Source organism: Aegilops tauschii, chromosome 1 (genome assembly GCF_002575655.3).
Source record: "Aegilops tauschii subsp. strangulata cultivar AL8/78 chromosome 1, Aet v6.0, whole genome shotgun sequence".
Taxonomy (NCBI): domain Eukaryota; kingdom Viridiplantae; phylum Streptophyta; class Magnoliopsida; order Poales; family Poaceae; genus Aegilops; species Aegilops tauschii.
Genome location: NC_053035.3, coordinates 379,932,400 through 379,947,872, shown reverse-complemented (window position 1 = coordinate 379,947,872; position 15,473 = coordinate 379,932,400). Strand labels below are relative to the sequence as shown.

The window sequence follows — 15,473 nt, the reverse complement described above, 5'->3', positions numbered from 1 at the left end:
TTTATGGCACCGGAACGATAGACCTCCTCGATAACGTAAGGACCTTCCCACTTAGAGAGAAATTTTCCTGCAAAAAATCTTAAACGAGAGTTGGATAGCAACACATAATCACCTACGTTAAATTCTCGCTTTTGTATTCTTTTGTCATGCCATCTTTTAACCTTTTCTTTAAACAGCTTAGCGTTCTCATATGCTTGGGTTCTCCATTCATCAAGTGAGCTAATATCAAATAACCTCTTCTCACCGGCAAGTTTGAAATCATAATTGAGCTCTTTAATAGCCCAATACGCTTTATGTTCAAGTTCGAGAGGTAAGTGACATGCTTTTCCATAAACCATCTTATAAGGAGACATACCCATAGGACTTTTATAAGCAGTTCTATAGGCCCATAATGCATCATCAAGTTTTTTAGACCAATTCTTTCTATGTCTATTAACAGTCTTTTGAAAAATTAATTTGAGCTCTCTATTGCTCAATTCTACTTGACCACTAGACTGGGGGTGATAAGGAGATGCAATTCTATGATTAACATCATACTTAGCAAGCATTTTACGAAAGGCACCATGAATAAGATGTGAACCACCATCAGTCATTAAATATCTAGGGACTCCAAACCTCGGAAAAATAACTTCTTTAAGCATCTTAATAGAGGTGTTATGATCAGCACTACTAGTTGGAATAGCTTCTACCCACTTAGTAACGTAATCAACAGCAACTAAAAATATGTGTATATCCATTAGAGGCAGGAAAAGGTCCCATATAATCAAAGCCCCAAACATCAAATGGTTCAATAACAAGAGAATAATTCATAGGCATTTCTTGACGTCTACTAATATTACCAATTCTTTGACATTCATCACAAGAGAAGACAAACTTACGAGCATCTTTGAAGAGAGTAGGCCAATAAAAACCAGATTGCAATACCTTATGTGCAGTTCTATCTCCAGCGTGGTGTCCTCCATATGATTCGGAGTGACACTTGCGTAGGATCTGTTCCTGTTCATGCTCAGGTACAAAACGTCTAATAACACCATCTACTTCTTCTTTATAAAGGTGTGGGTCATCCCAAAAGTAATGTCTTAAATCATAAAAGAACTTTTTCTTTTGCTGGTATGTGAAACTAGGTGGTATAAATTTAGCAACAATGTAATCAGCATAATCAGCATACCATGGAGCAATACGAGAAGCATTAATGACCGCTAATTGTTCATCAGGAAAGCTATCATCAATAGGTAGTGGGTCATCAAGAACATTCGCTAACCTAGACAAGTTGTCTGCAATGGGGTTCTCAGCTCCCTTTCTATCAATAATATGCAAATCAAATTCTTGGAGCAAGAGGACCCATCTAATAAGTCTAGGCTTGGCATCTTTCTTTTCCATAAGATATTTAATAGCAGCATAATCAGTGTGAATAGTAACTTTAGAATCAACAATGTAAGGTGTGAACTTATCACATGCAAATACTACTGCTAAGAATTCTTTTTCAGTGGTAGCATAATTTCTCTGGGCAGTATCAAGAGTTTTACTAGCATATTGAATAACATTTAGTTTCTTATCAACTCTTTGCCCTAGAACAACACCTACAGCATAATGACTAGCATCACACATAATTTCAAAGGGTAAAATTCAATCAGGTGGTTGAACAATAGGTGCAGTGATCAAAGCTTTCTTAAGTATTTCGAATGCTTCTACACAATCATCATCAAAGACAAAAGGAATATCTTTTTGCAATAAATTAGTCAGAGGCCTAGAGATTTTAGAAAAGTCCTTAATGAACCTCCTATAAAAGCCGGCATGACCAAGGAAACTTCTTATACCTTTAATGTCCTTGGGACATGGCATCTTTTCAATAGCGTCAACTTTAGCTTTATCAACTTCAATACCTCTTTCAGAAATTTTATGCCCCAAGACAATGCCTTCATTAACCATAAAGTGGCACTTTTCCCAATTCAAGACAAGGCAAGTGTCTTCACATCTCTGCAAAACTCGATCAAGGTTGCTCAAGCAATCATCAAAAGAGGATCCATAAACGGAGAAATCATCCATGAATACCTCACAAATCTTTTCACAAAAGTCAGAGAATATAGCCATCATGCACTTTGAAAGGTAGCAGGTGCATTACATAAACCAAAAGGCATGCGTCTATAAGCAAAGGTACCGAAAGGGCAAGTAAAAGTAGTTTTGGATTGATCTTCCGCTGACACAGGTATTTGAGAGAAACCAGAATAACCATCTAGAAAGCAGAAATGTGTATGTTTGGATAGTCTTTCTATCATTTGATCAATAAAAGGTAAAGGGTAATGATCTTTCTTAGTAGCTTTATTTAATTACGGAAATCAATTACCATCCTATAACCTGTAATAATTCTTTGCAGAATCAATTCATCTTTATCATTAGGAACAACAGTAATACCTCCCTTCTTAGGAACGCAATGGCGGGGCTTACCCATTCACTATCAGCAACGGGATGAATTATACCTGCCTCAAGGAGCTTTAGTATCTCCTTTCTTACCACTTTTTTCATCTTAGGATTTAATCGTCGTTGATGATCTCTAACTGGTTTGGCATCTTTCTCCAATTTAATTTTGTGTTGGCATAGAGTGGGACTAATGCCCTTAAGATCATCCAGAGTATATCCAATAGCAGCACGGTGCTTCTTCAGAGTTTTCAATAATCTTTCCTCTTCCTGCTCTGAAAGGTTAGCACTAATAATAACAGGATATATCTTCTTTTCATCAAGATAAGCATATTTAAGATTATCAGGTAAGGGTTTGAGCTCAAACACGGGATCACCCTTGGGTGGAGGGGGATCCCCTAAGATTTCAACAGGTAGGTTGTGTTTCAGAATAGGACCCTGTTTAAGGAATACTTCATCTATTTCCCTTCTTTCATTCATAAAAATATCATTTTCATGGTCTAGCAAATATTGTTCTAACGGATCAGTAGGAGGTACGACAATAGAAGCAAGACCAATAATTTCATCCTTACTAGGGAAATCTTTATCACGGGGTTGTCTACGAAATTTAGCAAAATTAAACTCATGTTCCATATCCCCCAAGCCAACAGTGACAATATCTTTTTCACAATCAATCCTAGCATTAATAGTATTCAAGAAGGGTCTACCAAATATAATGGGACAAAAGCTATCTTGTGGGGAACCAAGAACAAGAAAATCAGCAGGGTATTTAACTTTCCCACACAAGACTTCAACATCTCTAACAATCCCAACCGGTGAAATCGTATCTCTATTGGCAAGTTTAATAGTAACATCAATATCTTCTAACTCAGCAGGTGTAATATCATGCATAATTTATTTATATAAGTCATGAGGTATTGCACTGGCACTAGCACCCATATCACATAAGCCATGATAACAATGATCTCCAATTTTAACAGAAATAACAAGCATGCCTACAACAGGTCTATGTATCTTAGCATCGGGTTTAGCAATATTAGCCGTTTCACCACAGAAGTAAATAACATGCCCATCTATATTATCATCCAAGAGATCTTTAACCATAGCAATACTAGGTTCAACTTTAATTTGCTCAGGAGGTGTATATGTTCTAGTATTACTCTTACGAACCACAGTTGAAGTTCTAGCATGATCCTTTATCCTAACAGGAAAAGGTGGTTTCTCAACATAAGTAGTAGGAACAATAGGATCGTTATAGGTAATAGTCTTTTCTTCAACTGTAATAGGTGCAACTACTTTCACTTCAGTGGGGGGATTATATTTAAACCACTTCTCCTTAGGGAGATCAACGTGGGCAGCAAAAGATTCACAAAAAGAAGCTACTATCTCAGAGTCAAGTCCATATTTAGTGCTAAATCCACGAAAAGCATCGGTATCCATAAAAGATTTAACACAATCAAACTTAGATGTCATACCTGACTCCTTACCATCGTCGGAACCCCAATCTTCAGAGTTGTGTTTAATTCTTTCCAATAAATCCCACTTGAATTCAGTAGTATTCAGCATATAAGAACCAGCGCAGGAAGTATCGAGCATGGTGCGATTGTTGTCAGAAAGCCGAGCATAAAAATTTTGAATAACCATTTCCCTTGAGAGCTCATGATTGGGGCATGAATATAACATTGACTTAAGCCTCCCCCAAGCTTGGGCGATGCTTTCTCCTTCGCGAGGCCAGAAATTATATATGTAATTACGATCACGATGAACAAGATGCATAGGATAGAACTTCTGGTGAAATTCCAATTTCAATCGTTTATAGTTCCAAGATCCCGTATCATCACATAGCCTATACCATGTCAATGCGTCTCCCTTCAAAGATAAAGGGAAGACCTTCCTCTTAACAACATTATCGGGAATACTTGCAAGCTTAAATAATCCACAAACTTCATCCACAAAGATAAGGTGTAAATCGGGATGCAATGTTCCATCTCCTGCAAAGGGATTAGCTAGCAGTTTCTCTATCATACCCGAAGGAATCTCAAAGTGAACATTTTAAATAGGTCCAGAAGGTTGAGGAGAAATTCTTTGCTCTACTGGTCGGGGCGAAGATGCCCCGAACAAGCCCCTCAAAGGATTAGTTTCCATAGTAACAAGTGACAGAAAATTTCAGCACACAATATAAATGTTTCCTTACCAAGTTCCACTCACCAAAGGCGCTTCACTCCCCTGCAACGACGCCAGAAAAGGGTCTTGATGACCCACAAGTATAGGGGATCTATCGTAGTCCTTTCGATAAGTAAGAGTGTCGAACCCAACGAGGAGCAGAAGGAAATGACAAGCGGTATTCAGTAAGGTTTTCTCTGCAAGCGCTGAAATTGTAGGTGATAGATAGTTTTGTGATAAGATAATTTGCAACGGGTAACAAGCAATGAAAGTAAATAAAGTGCAGCAAGGTGGCCCAATCCTTTTTGTAGCAAAGGACAAGCCTGGACAAATTCTTATAATGAGAAAAGCGCTCCCGAGGACACATGGGAATTATCGCGTCAAGCTAGTTTCATCACGTTCATATGATTCGCGTTTGTTACTTTGATAATTTGATATGCGGGTGGACCGGTGCTTGGGTACTGCCCTTTCTTGGACAAGCATCACACTTATGATTAACCCCTATTGCAAGCATCCGCAACTACAAAAGAAGTATTAAGGTAAACCTAACCATATCATTAAACTAGTGGATCCAAATCAGCCCCTTACGAAGCAACGCATAAACTAGGGTTTAAGCTTCTGTCACTCTAGCAACCCATCATCTACTTATTACTTCCCAATGCCTTCCTCTAGGCCCAAATAATGGTGAAGTGTCATGTAGTCGACGTTCACATAACACCACTAGAGGAGAGACAACATACATCTCACCAAAATATCGAACGGATACCAAATTCACATGACTACTAATAGCAAGACTTCACCCATGTCCTCAGGAACAAACGTAACTACTCACAAAGCATATTCATGTTCATGATTAGAGGAGTATTAATATGCATTAAGGATCTGAACATATGATCTTCCACCAAATAAACCAACTAGCATCAACTACAAGGAGTAATCAACACTACTAGCAACCCACAGGTACCAATTTGTGGTTTTGATACAAGATTGGATACAAGAGATGAACTAGGGTTTTGAGAGGAGATGGTGCTAGTGAAGATGTTGATGGAGATCGACCCCCTCCCGATGAGAGGATCGTTGGTGATGACGATGGCGATGATTTCCCCCTCCCGGAGGCACTACAACAAAACAAAGATTAGGTAACACAATCATGTAACATGTAGAAAAATGTGTTACAGAGCAAAATTGCAGTAACAGATCTTGTGTCTTGCAGCGCGGACAGTAACACACAGTTGATGAGGTTTGAAAATGTGTTACCGGTACATTACCATAGTAACATATAAGTTTGTATCGCTCCAGGTGTGTTACAAACTATTGGCACAGTAACACATAATCCTGTGTTGCCACAGTGTTACAAGCGATATAGATTTAGATAAAAACAAACAGTGTAAACTATATTTTAATAAAGGAACATCCCACAATGCTTACAAACATAGGTTCAAATTTTCATTCAATTAATTTTCTCAACATTCTTTGTGCATGACACAAGGTTGTACATAGGTGTTGAACATTTTTTTCTGTATTACTTGAATCTTTATTTTTAAGAACAGAGTACAGACGCAGGCGCTCATATATATGCGCATACACTCACCACTGGCACCTCGTATTCGAGGAGAACGTCTCCTCCCACTGAACGTGCATCATCGGAAATACTGAAATAAATTCAGAAATAATACGAGCACCAGGATTTGAACCCTGCTGGGCAATGGATAACACTGTCCTCCTAACCATTCAACCACAGGTTGGTTCGCTACTTGAATCTTAATTGAGATTCATATATGACTCAAATTGGAATTACTTCCAATATATACGCATAAATTCATTCATTTAATCTATTGAAAATAGTGAATAATTTCAAAAAAATCTTAAAATTATAAATATTAGCATGGGAGCATATTATATATACATATTCTTCCTATAAAACTTCAATACATCTGATGTAGAAGTATATTATATGTCCGTAATAATCTTGCTATAAAAAAATTGAGAACATGTAGCTTGTAAGCAAGTCACACCGGCTAAATAGCCCAACAGAACGCAGGACCTTTTGACATGCGTGAACAAAATAAAATGACCAACAATGGGGGATATTTGATACGCGTGAACAAAATACTGTAATCTGTTGCACATGAGTTAATACAAAAAAAAAGGCAGTGGGAGGTTCTTCTACTGTAACGAAAAAAGAAATTCTGGGTACAAGAATCGAACCTGATACCTCGTGCCTCGGGAAACAAGTGATAAACAAAATGCTACACCCGCTATTGTGCTTAATTCTAATAATAATATTCTTATTAAAGAAGGAACGGCTCGGGAAAGGACCATTAGGTTTTTTTAGCAACGCCATGGCCCATTAGAAAGATATCGGTGGTCTCATATCTCTAGTATTAAAGGAGTATCGAACGTCGTGATGGTTCGACCTTCTCTTTCCCGACCGCTCAATCCCACACCTCGACCGCACGAAGTAAAAAAAATCTTCCCCCTCCCCCTCGTACGTGCAAACCTCCCACCGATTTAGCAGGGAAAATAAATCGAGGAAACAGCCTGCCGCCCACGAACCCACGTCCCACGCGGCCACGCACCACATCTCCGTCCCACAGCTCTCGATCCGCCGCCATGTACCACGCATGGCCAATCAATGCCTTTTGCGGCCGCTCCCTACCCCTCCTCGTCCGGCTGGAAGTCACGGTGCTCGTCGTCTTGTTCGTGGATGACGCCGCTCCGCCACCCGATCTCCGTGTACACGATGACCTGCCCTTCTCGTTGTTGTCGGACGCTCGTCTCCTTCGCCGTCGTGCTTCCCTGGTCCCAATCGCCGTCGAGCCTCGCCTGTACACCGCCTACTACACCGCCCTGTACCACATGCTCGCCGCCGCCGCCGCTAATATGGACCGACGACGACTCAGACGCCGAGTTCGACGACTACTGCTCGGCTGCTCCTGTCGGCTGTGTGCCCCAGTCCCCGGCCGGCGCGCCGCTGCTACTGGCTTTCTTCTTGGTCCCCTTCTCGGAAGCCAGACGCTGCTCCACCTCCCTTTGTCTCTGTGTGATGCTAGCCGGCGGTTCTTTTTCCTACAAAAACTGTCGCTTTCTGTTATGTATGTGCAGTTCTGATTCATGTAGTGTGTGCTCCCGGTTCATCACCCATCTTCACCAGGACGATAGGTGCGTCCAGCTGATGGAGTGAGGATGTTCTGTTCGATCTGAACTTCCCTCTTATTGGTTAATCTGCAGTGATGTGGACTGAGTACCCTGATGTGTGTTTGCATGCCATCTGAAGCTAGCGTGCTGTACTTTTGTAGGCAATTGCTTTAACTAGATTGTGCAAGCGATCAAGCCTGCGTCTGATGTTTTTGCCAAAGTGGTGGCAGAGACCGACGGTACATGTGGAATGGTGCAGCTTGAATTTTTTAATGAAGACAGCTTGATTTGATACCTGCATCATATTTTTACTTGCGCAATGGATATTGAGACCTGCATCATATTTGTAGGTACCAGTGATGTGTCATATGTTTTGGGATCCAGGTAATACTTACTTACCTGCCAGATTACATTACTTCCAAAGTATTTACCTATCATGAGATTAAATGACAGGAAATCCTATCTGTATTGATGGAACTAGCAATGCATAATACAATCGACATGTCTAGCTCAACCCTCGTCCTCTCATTCCATGGTATGTATGATTTTCTTTTGAAGTTTGCTTTAATTTTGCTTTGTTTATTCATATCAAAGATGGTTGTATATACGTCCAAATTCAGATTACGTAGTGCCCTGCAAAGAGGGAATTAGCAGGGCAAGGGAAGAAGCATGGAAAATAATTTTGGTTATTTCTATATGGAAGGACCATGATGGATTCTGGCTATCTGCATCTTGGCGAGTATCGTACCTTGGTCTTTGCAGATTTGCCTAACGGTCATGCAGATTGGTTTTGGTACACAAATAACTTAATCTAAATCTTTTCTGGCCATAAGTATGCGCATACTACATGGTTTTGATACATATGCCTTTTTCTCCAAGTAGTACGCTCCATTTTTTATGTCTTCGTGTATATTGCCACACCAAAATGAAGTCAAAGGCCTCATTGCCCCCCTCCACCACGGAGTAATTAAAGGTACCTGCAGTTTTTTTGTTCTTATTTTCTGTTGGACAATTCATCTAAGTAAAAGAGTTTACAATGGATAGATGCATTCCATTTATAGCTTGTACAACCAAGTTTATAATATGCAGTAGTTCCATGAATGCATTATACTCTCCCTAACTACTTGGCAGGAAAGATTGATGCGAGGCATGAAACAAATAATTGGCGAAACAGAAAACTCACTTTGATGAAGATGAATTCGTTCAGCTGCATGAATGGCATCGTTTGTGGTAAACAAAAGAAGCTACGAAGAGAGTTTTTATTTGATCTACTTAATACATATAAAGTATGACGTTTTGTCATTCGATTCTACTTTTTCTAAGCCACAACTTTTAGATTGTTTGTTATATTTGCGACGATGCTTAGAGCAACTCCAAACTGCCGACCCAAATGGACGGTGATTTTGTCTGATTGCAAGTTATATTCAACGCCAGAACGTGGTTATGGACCAACACGGCAGCCAACATCTCCTCATCATCGGATAAGGAATCGTCGGAGTCGCACTGAAAATTGTGGAAAATAGCTCGTCGACGGAGTCCATTTTGTACCTTCAGGCATACTGTCGAACAACTTGCGGGCGTCAACGAAGAAGTTGGTCGGCGATGAGACACGCGCCTCCCCTGGACCTGGTGGCGTCCGATGAGCGTGCATGCGTGAGGAGAGCGGGCGGTGTCAGAGGAGCTGGTCGGGGACGTGGAGGCGGCTTCCTGCTCGCGGCGACGTCGGAGTGGGGACGAGGCGGTGGCGGCGGCAACATGGGAGGTGGCGGCAGCAACATGGGAGGTGGCGGCTTTGGGGGAAGGTGTACCGGTACGGGCTGTTGGCACAAGCACCGGGAAATGGACTCCCCTACTATTTCACGGTAAAAAAAAGAGAGTCACGATGACTGTTCAGGAGAAAAGAAGGGGAGAAAGAATTGGTATTTGTCCATCATGTTTGACATACCTCTCCGAAATAGAACAATTATTTGACCAATGTATTTATATAGTTTTTCTATTCCGTGGCAACGCACGGGCACCAACTAGTATTATTAAATTGGGCTGCGATTCCGTGACTTTGGCCCGGTTTTGCTTCTGGAATATTCCAACCAGTTTTCCTTCTTTGTCTGCTGAGTTTTTTGTTGGTTTTTCTTCCGGTTTTCCTGTTTCTTTTGCCTATTACTTCTTTTCTTCCTTTTTTTATTTTTTATTCATTTCAAATTACATTGAAAAATCTTCAAATTCATGAATTTTTCCTTGAAAGTCGAGGACCTTTTCTTGAAATTGGTGGCCTTCTTTTAAATTTGCAAACAAGTTTTAAATTGACAAACTTCTTCAAATTCATGAATGCTTTTTTAAAAATTCTGAAAACTTCGTTTTCAAATTCGTGAACTTATTTGTAGAAGCAATTTTTTTTCATTCACAAACTTTTTTTCGAGTCTGTGAACATTTTATTTTCTGTGAAAATAATTTCAAGCCGCAAAGTTTTTCAAATATGTGGACTTTTTTCAATACGTGATTTTATTTACTTTGGAAATTTTTTAATGTTCGCAAACATTTTTTAGAATTTATGAATGTTTTTCAAATTTATTAACATTTGCCAAAATTAAGATTTTGTTTTTAGTTCGTGATTTTTTTATCAAATTGATGAAGTATTTTTAGAATTGACGAACATTTCTTTCAAAATCATGAACTTTTTCATATTCATGAGTATTTCCGAAGCCATAAATTATTTTCAACCCACTAACAAATTTTCAAATTATAAACTGGTCAATGGTGAACCGGTCGAAACAGCCATGGAGCGAGCGAGTTGGACCGAGCTACCTCGCTTTGCTGGGTTGGCCGATGCCGCGTCAGCGTTAGTTGGCATTCCTTGCGGTTCAAGTGCTGTATAGGCGCTCTCCATATTTTAATATGCTCGAATGCTAAAAATTAAACACATCCAAATCAAACAACGCACAAATTCAAATCCATTGGACCATGTCATTGAATCAATAATTTCACCATTAATTTTGCATACGGATTCAAACTAAAATTGTCTAAAATTATTTAAAAAATCGCGATGAGATGTAAATATTTTTTGTTGTATGTGATGTTTCATTTGATAGCAGATGTGAAAGTTGGGAGCTTATGTGCAAGAAGAACCCTTTATATAGGTAACCATGAAAGTAACGTTTATGCTTAGCTCGGGGGCAACCTGGAAGTTACCTCTTGCATACCGGGCTAAGAGCAACTCTAACGGAGCGAACATATTGGCCCGATCCACAAAAATCATACCGATATGCGGCTTATGGGCCCAAAAAATATACTAGCAGATCCCGCATCTTGGCCCGGCCCGCATATTATTTCTTTACAAGGAACCTAAAATCGTCCACCTTGGAATGGTATATGTACGGGATCCGGGGGCGCATTTCCTAGATCCTACAAACCCATTTTCGTAGAAGAATGGGGAGGCACAAAAGAGTAGAGAGTGATCTTACCAGTGTTGGCCGTGCGCCCTGGTATGGAGAGGAGGGAGGTCCGGAGGTGAACCAGGCGAGATAGCAAACAAAAGACGCTAGTTCTCGCGAGTTAGAGAAGCATGCTCCATTCATCCGTCGGGATAGCCGACCAAGGAGGCAAATGGTTCTAGCGAGTTATCTTCAACCTTGATGCTTTTTATATTAATTAGTAGATCGTAATCTCACGCTTATAGTAAATCCACATTGGTCATACCACATCACAATTAAACTTATGGTTTGATCGATTGCATGCTAGGGCACACAACTATAGTGTGCTCCGGACACCCCGTTTCCCGTGACACTGACAGTAGCCAGTAGCCTCTGTCCCTGACGTGGGTTACAAGTAGTGTTGCATCGATCTACTTTGAGCTAGCGTACATGCCAATATCCTCTAAAATGTCCTTGCTTTGATGAGCCTCGACGCAGTTTCTTATATAGGTAGGCAAGGGTTGGTAGTTTCATAACTAGTTATGGGGGATACAATACGATACGATCAGATGATCCCGAGATTATGCGAAACCTATGTATCATAATTGATGAATCTCTCACATAGCACATCCACCCTTATCCCCTCCGAGCTCCCGCTTTGAAAAAAGGAAAGAAAAAGAATACAAATTCAATAAATGCAATCCTTTCGCATCGAGTCCTTTTATGTGTACCAGTTGTGAGGAAAAAAATACTAAACTTGCAATATGATAATTCTGAAGAAAAAAATCCTTCACAAAATGAGGTGTCAATTATGAACATTCATGACTTTCCAAAGTGACTGTCATATTCATTGCATAGTGATAATGTGTCCAAATTGGGCACATAGGTGCGTCTTGCCATTACAAACAATGCTGACAACTAGAGTTTCTAATTTTTTGGTACAAAAAAAAATCTTTTCTATTTCTCAATGTAAACAATGGGTATTTTTTTGAAGCAAGTACAAAAAGTGGGTGTAAAATGGTACCACTCCAATTTTCATGGAAAGTATTTTTAGATTTTTAACTACTTTCACACGTTTAGTGCATATATTTCAAATTTAAATTGTAAGTGTATAAAAATGTTAGCAAATTTTTGGTTAAAAAATCATATTTATATCCTTTAATCAATGCATAGGCCTTATTCTATTACAGAAGAGATGAAAGAAATAAAGGAAAGAAAGGAAAGAAAGAAAAAAGAAAAAAATATTTTTGTCGAGTCTAAAAATATTGCACTAAAAAACATTATGTGTTCTGATTGGTCAGGGTAACCCTCTCACGGATCACGCGCTGTAACCATTGGATTCACGTAGATCCAACGGCTGCGGCCCTCCGGGTGCCCTATACTTTATCTCCTCTCTCTCTCCTTATCCCTTCACACGCACGCCTAGCCATCGAAGCCGCCGCATGCCACGCCGCAAGCCTGAGGGCCTCATGCCGCCGCCGCTCGCCCCTTTCTTTGTAGGTCGCCGACGCAACCCTGGGCCCCGGGGTCGTTCCCTCATCCCCACCAGGCTCGAGGAGGCCCGAGGAGGCGGCCATGAGGAGCGCGCAGCCGCCAAAGCCATGGGCAGATCCAGCCCGCGTCGTCGGTAGCCATCTCTCCCTCGGGCGGCCATGAAGAATTGGAGAGGCCTGAGCAGAACGAGCGCATGGACGGTGCGCACCTCCCGCGATAGGAGCCACCAGTCCTCGTCATCTGCTCGCATCCACGAGGAATCGATCCATATGTAAGCTAGCTTCCACAATAATCCATCCAGCAGGTTGCTTGCTTGTATGTGTACTAGTGTAAACGGGAACAAGATGCGAGGTCGGCGTCGAGGGTACATGCCTGCTGCTAATTGATTCTCCTGGTAATAATAGTAGTACGTGTTTTTCCCGTGGTGGAGATGTACATATGCGAATACTCGTCACATATCCGTACATACTTTAATACTCTCAAACTGTGACGTACACATACATACCTGAATAACTGTGCAATTTTTTTAATTCAGCTAAATAGGTCTACTGAGTGTCAACTTCGGCAAAGGCTGGCGCCTTTGCCTAGTGTTGCTCTCGGCAAACTACGTCCATCAGATTGGGTAGTAGAGATTATGAAGAGCAACACGGACATCTACTTTACTCACGGGTAATGTAGGTGTAATACATAGTGCTTTTCATGGCAAGGGTTCTACTAAATATATGATCATCATAGTGTAGTACATCCCAATAATCACTATGAAAATATAGCAGATGCTTGTATATTCATTCCACTTTAATTCTTATATTTCTCGTATCTCAGTCTCATCTGCTAGTTTGATATAATCAAATGGGTGATAGCATCACCTTGTACCAAGTACCCGTCCTGGTTACTTTTTTATTTAGGTAAATGTAAGATACCATCACCTTTTACCAAGTATCCATCCTGGTTACATTATGTGCAAAATAGGTTCTACATTTAATTCCAAATTTGTTGAATATGTGATTTTACTGCGTGCTTATAGTCTGTAGCTTTTGGATGTACATCTATTTCTGCCTCAAGTTATTTATCATTCTACTCTTACAGAATGTTTGCGGGGAGCTCGGTTAGTGTCGATGCCTCAAGGGCTTATGCATATCAATTCCATGCTGCTTAAAGCCACTGTAATCATGGCTTCTGGTTTCCAGGTATATGTTTATGCAGTCATATGGACGTGCTTGTTGACAATTAGTATAGAATGTTTATATTCTTCATAACTTTGCCATGGAATGTCTACTGTTAGAAAACATCTTACGGGTACTTTGGTTAGGTACTAGAAAGCACATACACAGACACATGCCCAACACAACAACAAGCACACACATACAGCACAACACAGATGCTCTGCTCCTGATTTCTCAACAGTATGATGATGCTTTTGCTCAGCCACTCTAATTTTTTTGCACTGGGCGTCACTTTTCATATGCTTGCTCATGTAGTGACTTGATTGACAGTTGTTTGTGCTGCTTTGTTCAACTAATGTCCAGATACAACAAGTTAGTCTTGATTTGTACACGAGCTAAGTAGAATTGTGTCAACTCTTTTTTTGTGGTTGCTTACCACATATCAGTTTACTACAATAGCTTAATACAATAGCGTGGCAGTTTACTACTATGGGATTAAATGAGATTATTTGGGAAAATAGATGCAGCATGGTTGATTGTGGGCTGCCCACAAACACCCGCATAACACATGCGTGCTGGTGTGGGTATTCCTCCATTAGTCCCACTTGCAGCCTGAATGTCTATCCCTAAGGAAGTGAATGGTCATAATAGTCTTCCCGAACTATGGCCATGTGTATCCATTGAAATATTGTTCATGCAAATTCTGTTATCATTGTCGTTGAATAATAATATTGATCATAATATAGGTTGCATCCAAAGTAGTTTTAAAGACTTTAACATATCCAAACCAGCGGAATGCTGCATATGCTACTATTTGGAGTATTCATCTAGAAACTAAGGTTGGTGATATTTAGTTAGGTGCCAATTTTGCACTTGTGTGCATAGATGAACCTATTCTGGATAATGAGGAGTTAGTAAGGTAAGTTTCTGATTGCAAGAGAATTGGTCATGCTTTTGCTTAGGATACTTAATTGCCCGACCTTTAGCTTTTGTAAGTTGGAGTCTTTTCTTCCATATTCCAAAATTATATTTGTGTACATTTAATCTATAAGGTCCATTTATCTTTTGCAGATTCGAAAGAAGCATAATTGAGTTGGAGCTGAATTATTCTGTTGGATAAAGAAGCAAATATAATTAGAAGATTTTACTTAGCAATAACCGTACTTTACATTGATAGATTGAAAAATGTAATAGCAGTCAGAACATCTTTTTCTTTGGTCGAATTGATACAAATGCTATGGTGTAATATTCTCCATAGACGTGTTCTCTATTGTAAATTTGATATGAATGATATGTTGTTCAACCAATAACATTGGTATTTATTTATTGTAATGCATATGTATCCTACACTCTTGTATATTCATAATAAATACCTTGATATTTTCAATTTTTGTATGTGTCGGGCTTCAATTTCTCTATCATTTTAATGGCGCCAAGCATCACAGTAGAATAATTAACCATTTGAGCAATTGTAGTGATTCATAGATGCATATTCCAAAAAATGGCTATCAACTTTGTGGTTAATAAATAAAAAATACATTAATTATGTTGCCATACTAGTCTAGTAGTGTTACTATAGTTACAAAATGTGTTACCAGTGTTGTGTTATGATATTTGAATATTATGTTACAAGTTGTGTTACTATAGTTACAAAAACATGTTACCACAATGTTCTATGGCTACAAAATGTGTG

At 39.8% G+C, this 15,473-nt stretch overlaps 1 long non-coding RNA gene across 1 annotated transcript; it reads left to right on the top strand.

Moving 5' to 3' along the window:
- Nucleotides 1-12,534: 12,534 nt before the first annotated feature.
- On the top strand, nucleotides 12,535-15,087 carry LOC109753151 (uncharacterized). The gene is made up of 3 exons (XR_002230418.4): nucleotides 12,535-12,888; nucleotides 13,704-13,804; nucleotides 14,852-15,087. It is a non-coding gene; the product is annotated as an uncharacterized lncRNA (long non-coding RNA).
- Nucleotides 15,088-15,473: the final 386 nt, after the last annotated feature.